Raw genomic sequence first — 22368 nt, 5'->3', positions numbered from 1 at the left:
GGTGAGGCAAGGAGCGCTTTGGGTTTGGGTTTTGGGTTGGTTGGTGGTGGTGGTTGTTTTGTTTTGTTTTGTTTTGTGTTTTTTGTTTTTGCTTTTGGTCCAAACCAGGGACTGGGGGACTCGAGGGGTGACTGCTAACTGCCTTCCTCTCTCTCTTCCACATTGAGCACCCCGGCCCGTGAGCAGAGGGGGCGGAGAGGGGGCGGGGGTGGGGGCGGGGGCGGTGCACCGGTCCGCCCCGTGACGCGCCCGGGCTCGGGCGGGCAGTCCCACCCCCTTCCCCAGTGCAGTCCGCCTGCCCGGAGGCGCCAAACTGTGGGCGAGGAGAGAGGTGGAGGACGCTGCGCTTGGGGACTTCTGACTGTCCTTTCTGAGGGCGCGCCCCGGGGAGCCGCCGGCCACGAGCCGGGCCCGGGCGGGCGCCCGGGGAATCCGGGGGCTCGCCCACCCACTGGCGCACGCACACACGCCCCGACGGGTAGATTGGCACACCTGCCGGGGCACCTGTGTGGCTCGTGGAGGCCCTCGCCCTGGACGCCGGGGCCGCTCTGGGCGCCCCAGCGAGCCCCGGCGGGCGGGCTGGCAGGACTTGACCGAGGGCAGGCGCGGGCATCAGCCGCTTGGGATCTAGGCACCCCTGAGAAGGGGTCCGGGGACTGCTCGCCAAGCGCTTGTCCTTTGCTGCCCGACGGAGCGGGACCTGCTGCTCCGGCAAAAGGTCTTGAAGGATTTGGGGGACTTCTTCATTCCCCATCTGTCCCCACCTTCAGTTCCCCAAAACGTCTCCCCTACATTTAGGAATTGCGTGAGGAGGTAGCGGGACACTTACATTCCTGTCCCCGGGAGAGAAGAGGCAAGGTGCGAAACTGCGGCGCGCGCTCCGGGGACCAGACCCGGGGCGAGCGGCGCCGGCGAGGGGCTGGAGCCACCCTAGCCCTCCGGCTCAGCCTCTGCAAACCTCGCGGTCCGATCGAACCCGGGGACTCTCGAAATGGGATCGGATGCGGCAGCGTAAACTCCTTCTCCCTGAGCCAGCTGTTCGGAGACAGGTAAAACCCGTGGGCCACCCGGGAGGGTCTGCTCGGTCCCCTGGAGAGGGAAGGGGCGTTGGTGGTTGAGACCGGGCGGGAGCCGGGGCCCGGAACTTTCCAAGCGCTCTGGCTCCCACACCCCTCGATTGGTCCCCCAGTCTGGGAAACCCTTGCCTGGATGGATTGTACCCTAGCGGAAAGTTTGCGAGCTGGGACTGGAGCTAGGGACGCCCGCCTTGTAGAAACACTGGTTCGTTTCGCCGGTTAGCAGACATCACAGGAGCACAGATTTAGAGCTGAAGGGGATCTCTGAGCTTAGTGAGCACGCCGCCGCCCCCATTTTACAGGTGGAGAAATTGAGGCCCTGAGAAGGGAAGAGACTTGCCTGAGGTCACCGAGGTGGTAAGGGGGAGAGGTAGGAGTGGCACTCGGGTCCTCCGACCCTAAATTGGTGCTTTCCCCACTGTGCCAACGCTTGGGAATGGGCAGTTGAGCCTTGCAAGGGAATCCTTGGTGCGCGCTCCTCTTGCTTTTCCCATCACCTATGTGCCCGATAAGGGGAAGCCCTAGATCATGGGTGGAACCCATGCCTAGCTGCATGGGTCTTCTTGGCGGGTGTGGCGTGGTGGGGAGCTGTAGGGTGTAGTGCGTGCAGATCCTGGGCATGGAGGTGGGTGTGTGCTCTGGCCGAGAGGACGATTCTAGCCCTTTCTGCATGTGTCTTTCGAGTTCTCCTCCCGCCCTCCCCAGGCCTGGTCCCTCAAGCGGGTATTCGTGCCAAACTGACTTAGGCATCTTCTGGCCAAAATGGGGACAGCTAGGGAGCAGTCCCTCACTATATCCAGCTGCCTGGCTCTTTTCTCTCACTTTTCTTTACGTGTGTGTGTGTGTGTGTGTGTGTTTAAATTCCTTTCCCATAAATATTTGAAGCCCTTCAGGAGAAAGGGGAGGTCGGAGAACTAGAACCGGAAGGGATCTCATAAGCCATCTAGCTCAACCCTCTTATTTTGACAGTCGGGGAAACCAAGGCAGGCAGTGAGCGATTAAGTGACTTGCCCAAGGTCACACAGCTAGTAAATGTGTGCTCAAGCCCAAGACAGAATTTATCTACTGTCAGGTCGCATTTGTTGGGATAGCTGTTCCCCTTTCCAGCTGTTTCCCCCCATTTTTGCTGTCCTCTTCTATCTACCATACGGGAATTTGTGTGTATATCTTGTGTGTATACCTACATGCGGGGGAGGAGGGTGTTTAAGTGCCTCTCCAGCCCGGGTTAAAGATGGAGTCAGGGCCCAGGGGGTAACCAGCTTGAGGGGAAGCCCGAGGAAGCCACTGAGAGCTTGGGGTCTCCCCCCCCCAGTTGAGAGCTTGTTTTCCTTCTTGGAAACCATTCTCCACCCACCCTCAGCAGAGTGGGCTGAGGAGGACCGCTGGAAGGGTCGGGGTCAGTGTCAGCTCTAGCCAGGTTAGGTCAGTCTGCATGGGGAGCTACTTGTCACCTCTCCTGGGGCTGTTGGGGGCGAGCTATGCCTGCCCAAGTCGGACTGTCTCCCCGCCAGCGCTTCTGGATCGGCTTTTCAGGCTGCTCTTCTCAGACAAAAGGAGCCTCACTTTCTTTGGGGACTCAAAGGTGGGGAAGTCCCCATGGTCAACTGCTCTTTTCTGCTCCCTTTCAGGCAGAGATAAGGGAAAGGAGTGGGGTCCTGGGTGGGAGTCAAGTGTCCAGGGTTCCATGTGCCTGCTTTCCCAGAGGCAGCCCAGGGAGACTGAAGGAGGGGGTAGGACTGGGAAAAGAACCTCAGAGCCAATCTAATTTGATTCTCATTTTACAGAAGGGGAAACTGAGGCCCAGGGAAGGGAAATCAACCACCCAGGGTCATACACAGGATCAGAGCATTGGAGCTGGAAGGCATTTCTGTGGCCATCTAGTCTAGAGGCATCAAACAGGCAGCACTCCCGAGTGCACCCCAAACCCCATTCAAACTTATGTAATTGGGAACTATTTAACAGAAATAAATAAACACAGTGATTACATTTTAAGGCTAAGTCCACAGACAACCCCTAGGGCTCCTTATTTCCATTTGAGTTTGACTTTGCTGATCTAGATCTTTTCTACCCCTTTTCCCTGGAGACACACGGGTGTGTAGGTATATAAAATGGATAGACCTAACCTTTTATCGGTACCAAATTTTTCTCAACCTCCGCATTCAGTTACTCGACCCCATGTGGGGTCGGGACCCTCAGTTGAAGAGAGTGAGGAGCTAGACCATCCCCTTATTTTACAGAGAAAGTGAGGTGCAGCATGAGAAAATGAATTACCAAACAGTCACAAAAGTAACGTGGCAGAAGGGAGATTTGAACCCAAGTCTCCCGACTCCAGAGCTAGCTCTCCTTTCAGTGTCCTGTGCTACCTTCTTTGGCCACTGCCAACTTATCTCCAGCCTACATAGCAGTTTTCGGCTTTGGGAATGCCTTTGTCAATAGAATTTTGGGACCACCCACAAGCCCTTTGTTTCATGCCCTTTGGCCCTCATTTCCTGGGGGGAGAGGAAACTGCTCTTCAGCCTCTTTCTGTGACTGACCCACAGCCTCCGTAACTCACTAGCCCTTGGGTTTTGGATGTTATTGATCAGGGCAAGAACGTACCTTAATTAGGAGAAGCTACCTTGGCAGTTCAGAGGCTGAAGTTAAAACTCAGGTCTTGTAGGGAGGCTTAGGAATTTGGAATCAGTTTCAGTTAAGAGAAAGCCCTATTTCAGCATAAGTGGCATTGGGGCTGAGGGGGTGGGGGTGGGAATGGTCTTGGAGTCTAGGAAAACCTGGGATCAAGTCCAGTTTCTGATGGCTGTATGACCTTGGACTAGTCTAAACTCCTCAGTGCCTCAGGCAGCTCTCTAAGATTATCAGTCCCAAAATAGTAGAAGATCTGAATTGATAAGAGGGATTTTCCCCACACTGAAAAGATTGATGAAAGGTTGATTTTTTAAAACCCCGAAATTTCACTACAGGTTATAACTAAAACAGTAATGTCCAATTCTCAGGTCCTGTGGGGCTCAGAGAACTTGGACCATACGGTGTGGGAGGGGAAGGCCCTGGCCTCCTTCCCTTTCCATATAATATATGGAGAGATTGACATTTTGGGGAGAGGTACCTCTGAGACACCTGCTGGGCCGGTCCTCAGCTCCTAATTGTTGGAATTGATGCTGGAATTGTGAAGCACTACTTTAGCTCTTATTTCAGAATTTCCAAGTAGGAAAACGGCTTCATTCAGTCCAAGAATTGGCCAGTTGGTCTTGAGTAGGCAGATGTGGCCACAATCCATTGTGTGTATATGATGTTAAAGCATTATGGTGCCTTTGGGGGTGGGGGCTTTGCGTTCTGGTTGGCGTTGCCTCTCTAGTGTCAAAAGTAAATACGGAAGAAAAAGTAAATACAGGTGCTTCCTACTTCAGAAAAAGAAAGAAACAAACAAACAGCTACTCCTATAGCTTCCATTAATGCAGCACATCAGGCATGTGAGGTTAACGTGGGGTATTCTTGTCTATGAATTTACCCCTGATTGGAGGAGGTACCCAACAGCAACCTACCTTCCCGTACTTTTAGGAAACTACAATGCAAACCTCGAATTTCCAAATCGCATTTTCTTTAAGGAGATAGCTAGTCACAGTAAGCGAAGATTCTTTCGTGACACAGGGATTGGGTTCTGCTGAATACACTTGTTTCATTTAGCAAACATCTATGAGGTGCCTAGTATTGTCGGGGCACTGGGCTAGGTACTAGGGGTAGGGTGACAACTAGGAAACTGTTTCTGGGCTCAAAGAACTTGGACTGGATTGGGGGAGCCGTATCAATCAATAAGCATTTTGTAAGGGCCCAATGTATACCATGCCTAGTTCTATCTAGGTGCCTGGGATATAAAAGCAAAGCAAACAGATCCTGCTCTTAAAGATGCTACATTTCTTTCATAGGGGAAAGCAACAACATCATTTGTTTGTTCTGTATTTGGATGTGGGGCTACTTTCCTTGCTTCCTTGAGCATGGATTCAGCTCTTACTGTGTACCAGACACGGCTAGATTCAGGGAATACAGAGATGAAAAGGGACCTGTTGGTCCTGCTCTCAAAGAGGGGAAACTACCCGCACAACAGATAAGGAAATAGAAAATGATGCAAAGTAGCTCCAAACATTTTCGGGGGTGGGGGAGGCAAAATGGGGGCCTTATGTATGTAGAAGATGGGACGGGAGATAGACCTTTAAGGAAGCCAGGAATCCTAGGAGGCAGAGGTGAGAAGCAAGCATCTCCCAGGCAAGGAGAGGCAGCCTGTGCAGAGGAAAAGGGAGGAGCTGGGGTCACATCTTCTTCAGCCTTGTCATCTGGGAGGTGCCCGTGGCTCTTCATCAGAGATACACATATGTGAAGAGATCCCAGTTCCCTGGGTCAGGCTGCTCCAAAGAGCCTCATGTTTAAGAATAACAACCTCACCCCATCACCAATTCCAAATGGGGACCGAACCTCCTCAGATTCATTCCTTGCTTTTGTGGGTAGTTTGGGAGTCTGAGGCACAGAGTGAGCAGCTGCCGGGGAGAGAAAATCATCATTCCACTGAGCCTCCAAGTCCCTGGAGAAGAGGGAGTCCGGGTTGGGTTAGGATGAACCAGTCTTCCTGGGAGGCCTGGAGGGGGGGAGGGGGAAATCCCAGTGGGGGATCTTGGTGGCTAATTTACCTTGAGTCAGGGCCAGCTTCTGAGCCCCTCCGAGCTGTTCAATAGCTCTAGTCTCTGGGCTTGGGATGCCTTATTTGTTATTCCAATGGGGGTGAACGCTGGCTAGTGAAATAACAGGAAAAAGAATGTTCTGCGTGCATCTGGGGAACTGAGGTGCAGGTTGGCAGAGCCTGTGGGGCACGGGGTTGTACTTCGCATGATTCGGGTTCGAATCTTGCCTCAGACACTTAGCAGCTATGTGACACGGTGCAGGTCACTTCTCCAGGATTCAGTTTTCTCGTTTGTAAAATGGGAAGGTTGAATATTATCTCGAAGGTCCCCTCCAGCTTGAAAAATCCATGGTGCTTTGAGCCTATGGTAACAAACCTCTACCAGTAGGGGTCCCGCTGGTATCTATTGTTCAAGTGTTAAGAGCAGCTAGCTGGGAAGTTGAAAGAACACCTGATTAAGAGTCAGAAAGTTTGTGTTCTTGCTGTGAGTCTGCCATTAAGGGGAGCAAGTACCTTCTCTTTCTGGGCCTCTGTTTTCTCCTCTGTAAAATAGGGGTTCGGACTGAGGCCCAGTGGAAAGAACTCTGGATTCGAAGTGAGAGGACCTGGGTTCATCTCCTTTCTCACTAGCTGTGTGACCTTGGACAATTCACTTCCGCTCTCTGGGCCTCACCTTCCTCCTCTGTAAAATGAGGGAGTTGCGTTTGAGAGCCTCTAAGATCCTTTTTTTTTTTTTTTTTTTGGATGAGGCAATTGGGGTTAAGTGACTTGCCTAGGGCCACACAGCTAGTAAATGTTAAGTGTCTGAGGTCATATTTGAACTCAGGTCCTCCTGACTCTAGGGCTGATGCTCTATCCACTGTACCACCTAGCTGCCCCTTAAGGTCCCCTCTGACTCTAGATCTGTGACCCTGTGACTAGTAACTTCTGAGGTACCTTTTAGGGGCCTGAACCTGGGATCTATAAACTTGTTTTTACATATTTTGATATGTAATCTTTTCAATGTAATTGTTGGCCTTTGTAATCCTATGTATTTTATTTTAAGGCATATAAAAATCTGATTCTGAGGAGGAGTCCATCCAAAGAGGCAGGGGAGGGTCCATGACACAAGTACAACTGAGGTCCAGGTCTAGATTTAGGCTCTTCTGTGTGACCTTGGTTGACTCACTTGCCCCTCTGTGAAATGAGAGGGTGGGACTGCATGGCCTCTGAAGTCCGTGCTAACTGAAGCATTGCATAAGCCCATTCATCTCCTGACCAGATTGCAAATGTCTCCAAGAACTACCTTGTGTATTGTGAGAGCAGGAAAGGTTACCTCAGTTGGGTAAAATGTCTATGTGAATTGGAATCCAGGCTACCTGCTGGGATGATAGTTGACTTTTCCTCCGTGTTCGACTTTTTAAGTCCATATTTGTTTTAGCTTCTCTGCTTCAGCCATTTGCATTAAAAAAAGTTTGGGTTTTTACTGGGAAACAGCTCTTTCAGTGAGCATATTGATTTTAATTCACCTGTGGCCCATTGGTGCCTTTGGGTAGAGCATGGTTCTGATAAGGCCAAGGGTATTGGTTGGATACCCTTGCGGTCAGATAACTTCTGGTCTATGAACCCAGAGACTCTGCCTTTCACCTTAGCCAAATGACTTGGTGCATGCTGTTTGGCACGATGGGTCTTGCAAAAGCGTGGAGACAGGGACTACTATATAGATGGTTCAGTGCAGGTCCGTTCCCATGAACAGAGAGGGCTTTAATTCAGGAAGGAACTGTTAAGTCCCTACTACTGTGTGCAAGGCGTTGTGCCACAAACTCTAACTCAAAGTGTGGAATCCCTAATGATAGGTACCTGTAATGCCATGTACAAAGAGTGGTGCATTTTAAGTAGCCAGGTATACTTTGGGATTTGCAGACCGGTTTCTGCAACTTATTAGTTATATCACTTTGGGTCAGTCAGATCACCCCTCTGAGTCTCAACTTCATTATCTGGAAAATGGGGGTGATGATCCCTGTCCTGCCTAGGTCACAGGACAGACCACTGCACTAATATTCTAGTATATCTAATATTCTGAGGACTCTTGCACGGGTGGGGGAAAAAAACTACCTTTGGAAATTGAACAAAACTACTGGATTGGGGGGCAGCTAGGTGGCACAGTGGATCAAGTACTGACCCTGGATTCAGGAGGACCTGAGTTCAAATCCAGCCTCAGATACTTGGCACTAGCTGTGTGACCCTGGGCAAGGCACTTAACCCTCATTGCCCTGCAAAAAACCAAAATCAAAAACTACTGGATTGGAATTTCATTTCTGTGGGCTCAATCAGGATGATGCATGTGCCCTCTTAGCCCATCGAATCTATTGGCTGTCTCTGGATACTAGATCATGCCTCACCTTCACATTCCATCCAGTTGGCCACCCAGGCCATCTTACCATCTCCCTTACAGCTTGCCCTCTTGGCTTTCCATCTCTCTTTCCTTGGCCATCACTTCTCTGTGTGTCGTCGTTTTATTTGAGTTTTCAATTATATCTCTTTGTGAACACTCTGGGGGTATTCTTGGCAAAGATATTGGAGTGGTTTTTTTTGTTTTTTTGGTGAGGCAATTGGGGTTAAGTGACTTGCCCAGGGTCACACAGCTAATACGTGTCAAGTGTCTGAGGCCGGATTTGAACTCAGGTCCTCCTGAATCCAGGGCCAGTGCTTTATCCATTGTGCCACCTAGCTCCCCTGGAGTAGTTTTGCTATTTTTCCTTCACTAGCTCCTTTTACAGCTGAGGAAACTGAGGCAAACAGGGTGAAGTGACTTGCCCAGGGTCACACAGTAAGTGTATGAGGCCAGATTTGAAATCGGGAAAGAATAGTCTTCTTGATTCCAAGCCCAGTGCTTCATCCACTACAGCACCACTTAGCAACCCCTATATGTGTTGCCTTCCCCTCTTTTTTATATTTGTATCCTCAGTACTTAGCGCACTGCCTGACATATAGCATTCAGTAATTGCTTTTTCATTCATTCGTTTTTCATCCTGTTCCCACATAATTTTGATTTCTTCTATTTTGAAAGCTTTTCATTCCATTTTGATTAGAGGTTGAGTATGTGACATGGCAACATCTATGAAAAACACTCATAGTTTTTATGGATTGGAGTTATATCTGGATGATTCTGGGCAACCGTTCTGTTGGTAATGGTGGTCTGGTTTCAATACACTTTGTTGAATTCTCTAGGATATTTTGAGGTTTGTATTTGTACAGGGATTTATTGTGTGCTTATGAAAGATAGTGGGTTTCCGATGTATAATCCTAGCCACTGGGTTGTATCTTGTTAGGCATCCGGTGGGTGCTAAATTTTTGCAGCCTGCGGTGATGTATTCCATGATTCCACCTACTTCCTTGCATAACCAGCATCGATAAGTAAATCTGGCATCCTTAAGAAAGACCTTTCCGTAGTTTCTGGTAATGATCTTGAATTGCCACCATAATCCCATCTGTTTTCATAAACATGTACCTCAGCCATTTCTGCAGTAGTGCTTAGTTAACATATCTATCACAGGTTGAGTTCATGTGGATGGTGTACACAGAGAGCCTTTTGATTCTACTTTTGGATCTTAGCTTTTTCATTGACTTCATCTGTAGGCAAATCACTCTCAGTTACATTTGACAAATTCAGTGATGTGTACTTATTGTCACCTTGTAATTTTGCCTGGCGAAATGAAATCTGTTTATTCCAAAAGTATTTCTGTAAATTTTTGACTTGCTTATTTTGTGCCCTGAGGACATCCATAAATTCTTTCTCCTTTTTGAAGAGGAAGGATTAATCCTTCCATAGCTACTTTAGGGTTATGGGCTCTGTGCCTTGTTAATATTATATGGAATTTTATTAGGATACTTTCCAAATCTATTGTGATCCATTTTGCAGTTATCAAGACTCATATTCCATAGGGTTTATTTGTATTTAATGTGTTCTTCCCATTGTACTTTGACTTCAGGATGCCAGTAAGCTTGTTGACAGACATAGCTACAGCTTTTTTCTTGATAGCTTTTAAAATTCTGCATCTGGAGTTGTCCTAATGATCATTTTAGAAAACCTAGAGAAGATGAGATTATTATTGTTGTTATAATCATTTAATTATATAATTAAGGTATCCATTGGTGAGTATAATTTAAAAACTCCATATGAGGTAGCCTATGTATGTATATACATATAAAGAGATGCTAGTATAGAGGTAGTGGCAGTTATGTGGTGCAGTGGATAGAGAGTTCTGGCCCTGGAGGCACGAAGAGTCATCTTCTTGAATTCAAATCTGGCCTTAGACACTTACTAGCTGCGTGACCCTGAGCAAGTCACTTCACCCTGTTTGCCTCAGTTTTCTCATCTGTCAAATAAGCTGGAGAAGGAAATGGCAAACCACCTCAGTTTCCTCATCTATAAAATGAGCTGGAGAAGGAAATGGTTAACCACTCACTCTGGTATCTTGCCAAGAAAATGAAGAGTTAGGACTTAAAACGACTGAACAATAACAGCAAGTATAGAGGTGTGAGTAGGATGGTGATGAGTGAAGAGGCTGTTTCTCACTCCAGATATCCTTACCTACTAATAAGCTGCTGAAAAGGCATAGGGGAGCAATGGCATGACACCAACAGAAGAACCCACAAAAGGATTTGCACAGTGTACGCAAAAGGCAACCCTTTATTCTTTCTTTGTCTCGGTCTAGCTTGTCTGCCCTGAGGAGTTCAACTTCTTTAGCCTAGGGGATTTTTTATTTATGTCAGGTTATTCATCTCTCTCTCTGTATATATTCTCTCCTGTAAATCAACTTTGAGCTGACTGGTGAATATAAGTATGGAGTGACTGAAAAAGTCTGTGGTCTCCTAGGGCAGAAATCATTACTCTGCTGTCTTCATGCACACCTCTCACTAGAAGCTGGGTGTGTCTTTAACTTCTCCCAGACTGACCAGTTTGTCCAGCCTCTATCTGTGATGCTAGCATTAAATATGCAACAAAGGTTGGTAGTTCTCACTAATTTCTTTTATATAAAGGGGAATAGACAACATACTAGGGCAATGAGCAAAAGGGTAAAATGTGATAGTTTGTTAGCTCTATGACAGTGTTTGGCACCAGGCATTTCTGACCACAAGGTAGAAATGGTTATTTTGCTTAGATTTCTTTTCCTTTGTGAAAAGGAGAGAGAAAGAGCCCTCAAAGGAATTTCTCAGCCAGAAGGATAGGGTCAGGCTTGCAATTTTTTTTTTTTGGTGAGGCAATTGGGATTAAGTGACTTGCCCAGGGTCACACAGCTAGTAAGTGTTAAGTGTCTGAGGCCGGATTTGGACTCAGGTCCTCCTGAATCCAGGGGCAGTGCTCTATCCACTGTGCCACCTAGCTGCCCCAGGCTTGCATTTTAATCACCTACTATGTGTCAGGCATTGTGCTAAGTATTCCAACTCAGAGGCCAAGGAGAAAGGTAATATTTTAGAGGAACTCCTGGGTTATCTTACTGATGTTTATTCCTATCAGCCCAGCAAACATCTCGTTTGACCTCAGTGGCTGAAATGTAATGCCTTCTTATAATCCCCTGAGGGAGCAAAATCCTTAAATACCTGACATTTTCCTACATGGTGTCAAGATGGAGGACAGAACACTAACTTTAAAACTGCTTCCTTACTTTCCCTTTTTTTCTTTTAGAAATGCCTTACCAGCAGTCCCAGTTCCACTTTGTCACTGGTTGATGGAAGCTGGATGGTGTCTCCATGGCAATGCCTGGCTGCAATGATTGTTACTGTTATTGTTATGTTGTTATTCTCATTTAGTTCAGTGAAGTTTAGATAGAAACAATTCTGTGACAGATCAGTATTCTGATATTACTCTTTTATGTCTAATGGACTATTGTTCAAGTGTATAAAATTATTGCTCTTTGCAATTGACTATAAGTATTGGGTTGTAATCTCATCTTTTTTAGGCTTACTGAAAGCATCTTTGGGAAAAATCCAGTAGCAGACAGGATGAGGGGATGATTCGTACTCATCCTATTCCCACATGGTTTTGATTTCTTCCATTAGATACCTATATTTTAAAAGCTTTATATCCCACACAGTTTGGAGGTTATGAGAATTTGGTATGGCAGCTTCCATTAAAAATGTGCTTCTTGAATTTTTATAGGTCAGTGTTATTTCCCAGCCATTGTGAGTAACAGTTCTCTTTGTGATGATGCAATATTTCCAGCGCAGTTTATTTGTTGATTTTTTTTTTTTTTTTTTAGGCAATGGGGTTAAGTGACTTGCCCATGGTCACACAGCTAGTAAGTGTCAAGTGTCTGAGGTTGGATTTGAACTCAGGTACTCCTGAATCCAGTGCCGGTGCTTTAACCACTGCGCCATCTAGCTGCCCCTATTTGTTGAAATTTTAAGGATATTTTGAGGATCATATTTATATTACAGAGGCAGCTGGACGGCTCAGTGGATAGAGTGCTGGGCCTGGAGTCAGGAAGACCTGGTTCAAATCTGCTCTCAGACTAGCTATGTGACCCTGGGCAAGTCACTTAACCTCTGTTTGCTTTAATCCACTGGAGAAGGAAATGGCAAACTACTCCCGTATCTTTGTCAAAGAAAACCCGATGAACAGCATTGGTATGCTGTGGTCCACAGGGTCAGGAAGAGTCAAACATGACTGAACAGCAAAATATTTGCCACCTGCTGTGATTTATTGCATAGGGCCTTACCATTTCCTTGTATAGCCTGTACCCATCAATAAATTGGGCTCCTTAGGAATGACTACTGTGTAATTTCTAGTGGCAGTGGGCTAGTGTCATGTTATGATAAACTCCTCTGGGGGGCAGCTAAGTGGCACAGTGGATAAAGCACTGGCCTTGGATTCAGGAGGACCTGAGTTCAAATCCAACCTCAGACACTTGACACTTACTAGCTGTGTGACCTTGGGCAAGTCACTTAATCCTCATTGCCCCACAAAAACCAAAAAACCCAAAATGATAAACCCCTCTGTTTTTGTAAACAAAACCGCCAGACTCAGCCATTTGTCCCAAGATTCTGTGACATATTGTTGGTTGAGTTTTTGCACATGTTGCCCATGGAGAGTCTTTTAGAGTGTTACTGGCTAAAGCTGTGGGAAGCCCTTGACTATAGTTGGGACGATCACTTGTCAATTTTAGGATGACTGCCACGTAATGAGTGCATTCATATCTTGAGCCCATTGAATGGGTAGTCATGATTTACCCTATGGAGCTGTCAGTTCAGTCTACTGAAATATTCTTGGGAGTGGTTCCTTTGCACTGACTGAGCTTCGAAGCCTGCCAATAGTAGCTCCAGAGCCCAATTTGTCAGCCTTTCAAAGTATCCACCAGGCCTCTGCAGCTATCATAGTGGTCCCAGAACATGCCAAGTCCCTTTTTGCACATCATCCTGAACGGCAATCCCTACTTTGCTGCCTGTGCCCCACCCTGTCCCCATGGCATGGACAGCAGGTTAGGCTTTTAGAGGATCATTAATATTTATATTCTTTTTTTTTTTTTTGGTGAGGCAATTGGGGTTAAGTGACTTGCCCAGGGTCACACAGCTAGTAAGTGTTAAGTGTCTGAGGCCAATTTGAACTCAGGTACTCCTGAATCCAGGGCTGGTGCTCTATCCACTGCACCACCTAGCTGCCCCTTATATTATTTCTTTAGCCATGGACAAAACATTTTAGTTTCCTTTTGCCTTTACAGTTGAAAACAGGTGGAAAAGCTGCTTTCTCTTAGATGTTGGTGTCAAGTTTAGGCCCAAGAAAGATAGCTAAGCCTTCAGCTCTGGTGGCAAACCAACTGAATATTCTCAGGTAGGCAGAGAGGCTGGTGATGTATGGTGGCTGGCAAAGGTCTCCTTTATATAGGAAGAACTTATTTAGATTTAGAGAATTCCACGGATGTGTTTGTGAAGGAAAGGAAGCCCAAAGTGGTTACACATATCATACTAGCTGTACTCCAAACTGGCAAGGATTTTGATTGCCTTGCAGTCCTGGGAATACGTGGGTGATAATGAGAATTTTTAGGTGATGATGGGGTACAGTGGTCATGACCCTTGTTGGACAGCAGTTGTAGAAGATGCCAGTTCTTTGATTTAGCTAGCCAAAGTGTTCTAGAAACAAGAAAATGGTGGTATCATTGTGTGATTGAGATATTTTCTCTTGCAAATTCTTGGCAAAACTGCACAATTTTTTTTTCTTGATAAAAGTATTTTATTATTTTCCAGTTACATGTAGAGATAGTTTTCAACATTTGTTTATATAAGATTTCCCAAATTCAAATTTTTCTCCCTCCCCCTCCCCTAGACAGCAGGTAATCTGATATAGTTTATTTATATATATATATATGTATATGTATATATATATATATATAATAACATTAAACATATTTCTGCATTAGTCGTGTTATAAGAGAAGAATCAGAGCAAAAAAGGAAAATCCTTAAAAAAGAAAAACAACAGCATCAAAACCAAAAGAAATAGTATGGTTCAATCAGCATCCATATTCCACAGTTTTTTTTTCCCCCCTGGATTAGGAGAGCCTTTTCCATCATGAGTGCTTTGGAACTTTCTTGTACTGTTCTATTGGTGAGAAGAATCAAGTCTATCACAAAAACTGCACAATTTTAATTTCAGTGCCATCCCACTTCCTTTTCATCATCCTGCATCCTTTTGTTCCCTCTCCCCTCTATTCTTCCTTCTTTCCTCTCCCCCCAACTCCCCTCTTTCCCCCTATTTATATTTCACCCCCTTCCTGGCTTCTTCCCTCCCCCTTTTACACACACACACACACACACACACACACACACACACACACACACACACACACAGATGACATTTATATAGTACTTTATTGTTATCTAGCACCTGGAACTGTAAGTATATGGGCCCTCAGGTTCAAGGCACTCTGAGTGGGACAGTACCCACTCAACCCCATAACTCATCAGTCTCATGGGACACACTTCAAAATAAAAGGCAAAACAATAACTATTCACATTTCTATAGCAGTTTCAGGTTTGCCAAGCCCCTTTTAGACATATCATTTGTTCAAATGACAGAGTAAATGAAAGATAAGAGATGACCCACATGTACGTGTTATATGCACATTAGTGCTAGTAGGGCAGGGAGAACATGCTTGGCCAGGGAACATACATGAGAGGGTCTACATGGAGGACACATGGAGGACTCGGGTAACTGACATTTTTCATACAGAGCTCTTGACTCTTCTCTGGCCATGTCATCATACTTTTTTGCTCATTTCTGTGCATCTTTTTTCTACTCAGTGACTCTGTTGGTCTTACGACTGCCAACCTGCTCTCTATTACCATTTCTTTGCAAGGTTTTAGCTCTGCAGGGTCCTCTTCTATACAATTGGTGCCCATCTATTTAAATACAATAGCTAGAAAGCCTCTCCCTGACAATGATAAGTGGAAATGCCTTTAGGGCATAGCTGCAGAGGTTGAGTAACCTGGAAGCCAAAAAGAGAACCAGTAAAGTCTATTCTTTTAATTGGCCCTTTTTCCTTTAGGAAAGAAGGAAGGAAACAAGCACTTATTGAGCACCTACTCTGTGCCGGCCAGTGTGCTAAGTGCTTTACAAATCATATTTCATTTGATCCTCATAATTCTGGGTGGTAGGTGCTTTATTATCACCCTCATTTTACAGATAAGAAAGCTGAGGCAAAAGCAGGTTAAGTGACGTGGTCGTACAACTAGAGTCTGACTTGCCTCCAGAAACAGTGTTCTATCTACCACACCACCTAGCCGTCTTGGTCAATATTGATCCAAGTCAAGAGGTCTCAGACAACTATCTGTCTGAAAATTCTTTGTAACTACTATTTAGCCTTGATATATGAACCTCTATTCCCAAACTGCCCACAGGAGTTATATGGAGGAATGGAATCCCTAGATCCTCTTGATTGGCATGCAAATAAAGTGTGTGCAAGAATAGAAAGACCCATTTAAATAGCTGTCCTGCCTTTCTTTCTTTTCTTTTCTTTCTTTTTTAAAAAAAATATTTATTTTATTTTTTTATTTTTTGCAGGGCAATGAGGGTTAAGTGACTTGCCCAGGGTCACACAGCTAAGCAAGTGTCAAGTGTCTGAGGTCGGATTTGAACTCAGGTCTTCCTGAATCCGGGGCTGGTGCTTTATCCACTGTGCCACCTAGCTGCCCCCTTTCTTTCTTTACTACATCTGTCTGTTAGCATTTATTGAGCACCTATTATGTACCTGGCTGCCTGCTAAGCATTTTCCTTTGGAATCCTTCCTTTTCAGTGGTGAGAAGCATTTAAGCATAACAAATCTCACCCACATTTGTCATCATCTGCAACATTCTAGACCCATAGTTTCCCACCTTTCTAAGGAAATGTGAGAAATTCCTTTTCTCATGTTTTCTTTGGGGCTAAGATTGTTTATCATGATTGCAAAGTGTTCAGCTTTGCTTCAGTGTTCTTTTTGTTTATACATTGTTGTCACTGTTTATATTTTTCCTTGGAACTGCTTACTTTAAAAAAACATCAGATTATATGAGTCTTACCAGTTTTCTCTCATTTGTCATTTATTAAGGCACAATAATATTTCATTAATATTCAAGTACCACAATTCTTTTAGGCATTCTCCAAACCAAGGGACATCTACTTTCTTTCTAATTTTTTTTTTTTACTGCAGTTTGTAATTTTTTTTTCATTTAGATTGTCACATTTATTGGTATACAGTTGGGCAAAATAGCTCCTAAGTATTGTTTTAATTTCCATTTCATTGGTGGTGAAATCACCTCTTTCATTTTTTAAAAAATAAAATTATTTTATTATTTTCCAGTTACATGTAGAAATAATTTTCAACATTTATTTATATAAGATTTCCAATTTCAAATTTTCCTCCCTCCCTCCCCTCCCTCACCCCCTCCCCTAGACAGCAGGCAATCTGATATAGGTAATATATACATAATAACATTAAACATATTTCTGCATTTGTCATGTTATACAAGAAAGATCAGAGCACAAAGGAAAAACCTCAAATCAGAAAACCGACAGCACCAAAAACAAAAGAAATAGTTTGGTCTGATCAGCATCCATATTCCACAGTTCCTTTTGTTTATACTGCAGTTTGTCATTCTTTTTTTAAAAAAAACCTGTTCCTTTTGATCTTATATCTGTACTAATTCTCTATACATCTTGGAGAGTGGACCCTTATCAGAGATGCAAAGTTTTTTTTTTCCCCAATCGACTGTTGCCTTTCTAATCCTAGCTCGTTGATTTTATTTATACAAAAGCTTTCACATTTTATGTAATCAAACCTATCTCTTTTCTCTTATGCTCACCTCTTGTTTGCATAAGAATTCTCTCCATAGCTATAGTAGTGAAAAATGGAAAGATTTCTGGTTCAAAAGTCAGAAGATATGGGTTTAGATCTAACTTCCGATGCTTATAACTCATGTGACTTTGGCAAGTCACTTATCATTTTTTTTTTTTGGTGGGGCAATGAGGGGTTTAAGTGACTTGCCCAGGGTCACATAGCTAGTAAGTGTCAAATGTCTGAGGTCATATTTGAACTCAGGTCCTCCTGATTCCAAGGCCAGTGCTTTATCCACTGTGCCACCTAGCTGCCCCCACTCATCATCTTTGAACTTTGGTTTTCTTACCTATAAAATGACTGAGTCAACTTTAATGGCATCCGAGGTGCCTTCTAAACTCTTTATGATTCCATTCTCTTCTAATTTTTAACATAAGAGCTTGCACTTAATTTGTGCTTTAAAGTTTACAGAGCACTTTACAAATATTATCTTGGTGAGAAACAAGATGGTAGACTCAACATTTTCTCTGATCCTGATGACTTCTCAGAGCTCTCCAAAACAGTGGGAAAGGACAAGCTAGAAGAGAGCCAAAAAACAAAGAACATTAAAAGAAAATAGACTCGGGACTGCTAGGAGGTGCAGTGGATAGAGCACTGGCCCTGGAGTCAGGAGGACCTGAGTTCAAATCTAGCCTCAGGTACTTAACACTTACTAGCTGTGTGACCCTGGGCAAATCACTTAACCCCAATTGCCTCACCAAAAAAAAAATAAATAAAAATTTAAAAAATAGACTCGATATGCGAGCAAAACATATGGGTCTTGAAAACAGGATGTGTAGAGACAATCTGAGGATCATAGGTATCCCAGAAGAACATGATAGTACAAATCCCGTAACACTGTAATGAAGGAAATAATAGAAAAGAACTCACTAGAACTTGTGAACATAGAAAACGAAATTCCAATTGAAAGAATTCATAGATTACGTCCAGAAAAAGACAAAAACCCAAGGCTACAAACTCCATGACACATAGTGGTTAAATTTAACAATTCAATTTAGAAACAATAATTTCTGCAAGCCACCAGGAGAAAGACCTTTAAATACAAGGGAAAGAGTATAGAAATAATTCAAGACTATCCTGCTTCCACTAGAAAAAGGAGGAAGGAAGAGAATGTGTTTCAAAGAGCACTGGAACTCTGGATGCAGCCTAGGGCAGCTTATCCTGGAAATCTGAGCTTAATCATAGAGGGTAAAAGATACACATTCAGTAATAAATTGAAAGAATTAGGTGGCACAGTGGATAGAGTGCCAGGCCCAGAGTCAGGAAAACCTGAGTTCACATCTGGCTTCTGACACTTCCTAACTATGGGCACTTAACCTCTTCCTCATCTGTATAATGGAGATAATAATAGCACATAACTCCAGGGTTGACCTCTCCGGCATCCTTTAAGTCCCAACTAAAATTCCATTTTCTATAGGAAGACTTCCCTAACCCCTCTTTATTCCAGTGGTTTACTTCTTTTAATTTTCCTATTTACCCTGTATATCGCTTGCTCTGTGTGTGTGTGTGTGTGTGTGTGTGTGTGTGTATAACATGTTGTCTCCCTCATCAGATTGTTTTGTGGGGCAATGGGGGTTAAGTGACTTGCCCAGGGCCACACAGCTAGTAAGTGTCAAGTGTCTGAGGCTGGATTTGAACTCGGGTCCTCCTGAATCCAGAGCTGGTGCTCTATCCACTGTACCACCTAGCTGCCCCTTGAAAACATTTTTAGAAAGAAAACCAGAACTGAAAAGATAACGGGCTCCTCAAACATCCTAGGCAATAGAAAAGCAGGAGGAGTGAATCAATGCAAACAGCAACAGTGTGACAACAGAAAGAGCAGTAAGAGACTTCTTTCCAAATGGACATAAGGAGACTGGGGCGGGGGGGGGGGGGGGGAGGGGGGGGAGAGTGAAGGTGGAGATTTGGTAGAGATAACAGTGTAGAGCCTGACACCCTGCCTACAGTTGAAGGTTTCTTTTGTGGAACTATACTACAGCATGGGAGGAGACGTGGAAGGGGGAGGAGGGCAATAGGGAGCTAGCCATGAGAGGAGGGTGGCCTCTACAGTCTCAGAAAGAGAAGAGTCTACAGGGGACTGAGTGTGAAGGGGGAAAGATTGAAAAGGGAGGGAAAAGAAGGGGCCATACTTTGGAGGTGGGAGTGGATTCCACTGACGAATGCTTCTTATGGGTGAAGGGAGATGAGGTTTGGAGGCCTGGTGCCTGGAAAATCTATTTCTCTGGGTGTGTGGGGGGGTGGAGTTGGAATCCCTGGGGGGCAACTGGCACCTGAAGGAGAGAAAGCATGGAAACAGGAAAGAGATTTCCAGGCAAATGTAGAAATAAAAGGTCAGGGGGCAGCTAGATGGCGCTGCAGTGGATAAAGCACCGGCCCTGGATTCAGGAGGACCTGAGTTCAAATCCGACCTCAGACACTTGACACTTACTAGCTGTGTGACCCTGGGCAAGTCACTTAACCCCAATTGCCTCACCAAAAAAAAAATTACAAAAATAAAAGGTCATTAAGAGATGGTAGTGAAAGGGGAAGAGGTCCTAGCATGTTTCGATCTCCTGCCTCTTTGACACCTGCAACAGTTGCCATTGTTCTGAGAGTGACACACAATGAAGAAGGGGAATTCTTGGGGTTATCCCTACTAGGCAGTGGCAGAAAGAAATAGGGCAGAGCCTAGAATGGATACCTTGGAAGCTTGGACTGTATGAAGAACACAGAGAAAAGAGAGAGACCAGATGATTTTAAGGGTCATGAATCAGAGAATTAGGGTCTAGAGTAAACAGAGAATATGGCTAATGAAGAGAGTGAGACAGATCCTTTTTGGAAAAGGGTACACAAAATGAAATTAAAACAGCAGTACCAACTGAAGAGGAAGGGGGAATCTACAGAGAGGAAAAAAAAGAGGAGAAAGAAATATAGGTCCAGATAAAAGCAGGAGAAAGAAACTAATAAACAAAACCCTAAAGGGAAAAGGTAACAAATGAGAGAGGGGATCAGGGGTGAGTAAGAGAGCCAGTGGGAACAGGGCCACCTTAAAAAAAGATTAAAGTAACGTAACTGAAGGACCATAATACTGTGTTTACAGCAGAAGTAAAAAATAATAACTTGGAAGAAATCCCAATTTTAGAGACAGAGGAACATAAAAACTTGACTCTTTTAACTTTAAATGCGAATGGATTAAACAATCCAATAATATGAAAACGAATGACAGATTGGATAAGAAAACAAAACCCTATAATCTGTCCATGAGAAGAAACACATTTAAAGAACAGTCATATATAAAATAAAACTGAAAAGAAATTGACTATGTATGCATTGTCGATATAAAAAAGGCAGGAGTGCCAACATGCTATCAGACAAAGCAAAAGCAAACATTGAAAAAATTAAAAGGGATAGACAAGGAAGCTATTATGCTGAAAGGAATCATAGACAACAAACCAATATTAATAATAAATTTATATGTTCTAAATGTCTTAGCATCCAAATTTATAAAGGAAACACTTGAGATTCGAAAAGACATGGATTGTAACTCAATAGTGATAAGAGACATCAATAACCCTCTTTCAGTTTTGGATAAGACTAACAGATAAACAGGGAAAATACGGAACTAAAAAAATTTCTGGAGAAACTAGTTAAAAGATTTACGACTTCTAAATGGGACAGCAAAAGAATATGAATACTTCTTTGTACCACATGGAACTTTTACAAAAATTGACCATTTTCTAGGGCACAGAGATATCACAAACAAGTGAAAAGGGCGAAAATAGTCAATACATACTTTATAGACTATAATGCAATAAAAATAGAAATTGTTTCAAGGACCACAAACAAAAGAGGGACTTAAGAATGAAATTTTAAATAATGAGTGGGTCAAGAACAAATCATAGAAACAATCATAACCATGTAAAAGAAAATGATAATGATGAAACACCATACCAAAATTTCTGGGATGTGGCTAAAGCACTCATCAGGGGGAAAGTCCTGTCCTTAAAATAATACATTAATAAAGTAGAAAAAGAGAAGATTAATGAATAGAATATGCATTTAAAAATTAGAAAATGAACATATAAACCTAAATTAACACAAAGGAGGAGATAATAATTAGAGCAGAAATAGATAAATTGGAAACAAAAATCCTCACAGAAATGATAAATAAGACTAAAAGCTGGTTCTTTAAAAGACTAATAAAACTGATAAATCCTTAGCTAATAATTAGAGGGAAAATAGATAAATTGGAAACCAAAACCCCTGCAGAAATGATAAATAGAACTAAAAGCTGGTTCTTTAAAAGACTAATAAAACTGATAAATCCTTAGCTAATCTGACTAAAGATAAGATAGCAGAAAATCAAGTCAATAAAATAGCAAATGAGCAAGGTAAATTCACAGCAAAATCAGAAAAAATAATCGGAATACACATGATCTATTTTACAGACAAGGACAATGAAGCAAAGAAAGGTGTGTGACTAGCTCAGGGTCATGCAGCTAGTATCAGAGGCCAGATTTGAGCTAGATCTTCCTGACTCTGAGCTCAGTGCTTTATCCCTTATGCCAACTAGATGCCTGTTGCAATGATGTGGACTTTTATATTTAGATAATGGATACATTTGGAGCTTATTGTGGAATATGGTTTAAGATGCTGGTCAATCCTATGTTCTGTCAAATTGTTTTCCAATTGTTCCATTAGTTGTTGAATAGAGTTTATGTTCTTGGGTTTATTGAGCACTGGAGCCAAAGAGTTTGATTTTTTTTGACTCTTGCTTATTTAGTTCTTTGACTTATTTTTCACCAGTACCAAAAGTGGAGAGGCAGCTTGAAGTCAGAAAAGCCTTGGTTCAAGTCTGCCTCTGACACATACTGGCTGTATGACCCTAGGCAGTGCTCTAGATGCCTGCCCCCGCCCTCTCTCTTTTGCGGGGCAATGGGGGTTAAGTGACTTGCCCAGGGTCACACAGCTAGTAAGTGTCAAGTGTCTGAGGCCGGATTTGAACTCAGGTACTCTTGACTCCAGGGCCAGTGCTTTATCCACTGCAGTGCCACCTAGCTGCCCCCCCCTCTTTTTAAGTTTTTAGAGAAGCTGCTGACTTGCATTGTTAGAGGGACTTACCTTACCTGAGAGTTGTCTACTAAAGGAACCACAGATCTCCATCCCAACCAACTAGTTGTGCTGATTATTGATTTACAATATTGTCTGAGGTCTGGAAGTACTGTTCCTACTAATTTTCTTTATTTCCCTTGAGATTCTAGACCTTTTGTAACTTCAAATGAATTTAGTTATTATTTTGT

At 43.8% G+C, this 22368-nt stretch overlaps 1 protein-coding gene across 1 annotated transcript in view; it reads left to right on the top strand.

Annotated features, from left to right (window-relative positions):
* The first annotated feature begins 589 nt into the window (after positions 1-589).
* IL1RAPL2 (interleukin 1 receptor accessory protein like 2) overlaps positions 590-22368 on the top strand; it is a 953666-nt gene continuing 931887 nt past the window's right edge. The window contains exon 1 of the mRNA XM_043974249.1: positions 590-1049. The gene's annotated coding sequence lies outside the window, so the exon portion shown is untranslated. The remainder of the gene's footprint in view (positions 1050-22368) is intronic.

This window comes from Dromiciops gliroides, chromosome X, assembly GCF_019393635.1.
Source record: "Dromiciops gliroides isolate mDroGli1 chromosome X, mDroGli1.pri, whole genome shotgun sequence".
Taxonomy (NCBI): Eukaryota; Metazoa; Chordata; class Mammalia; order Microbiotheria; family Microbiotheriidae; genus Dromiciops; species Dromiciops gliroides.
The sequence above is the reverse complement of the archived record's forward strand: the minus strand, read 5'-3'. Positions and strand labels throughout refer to the sequence as shown.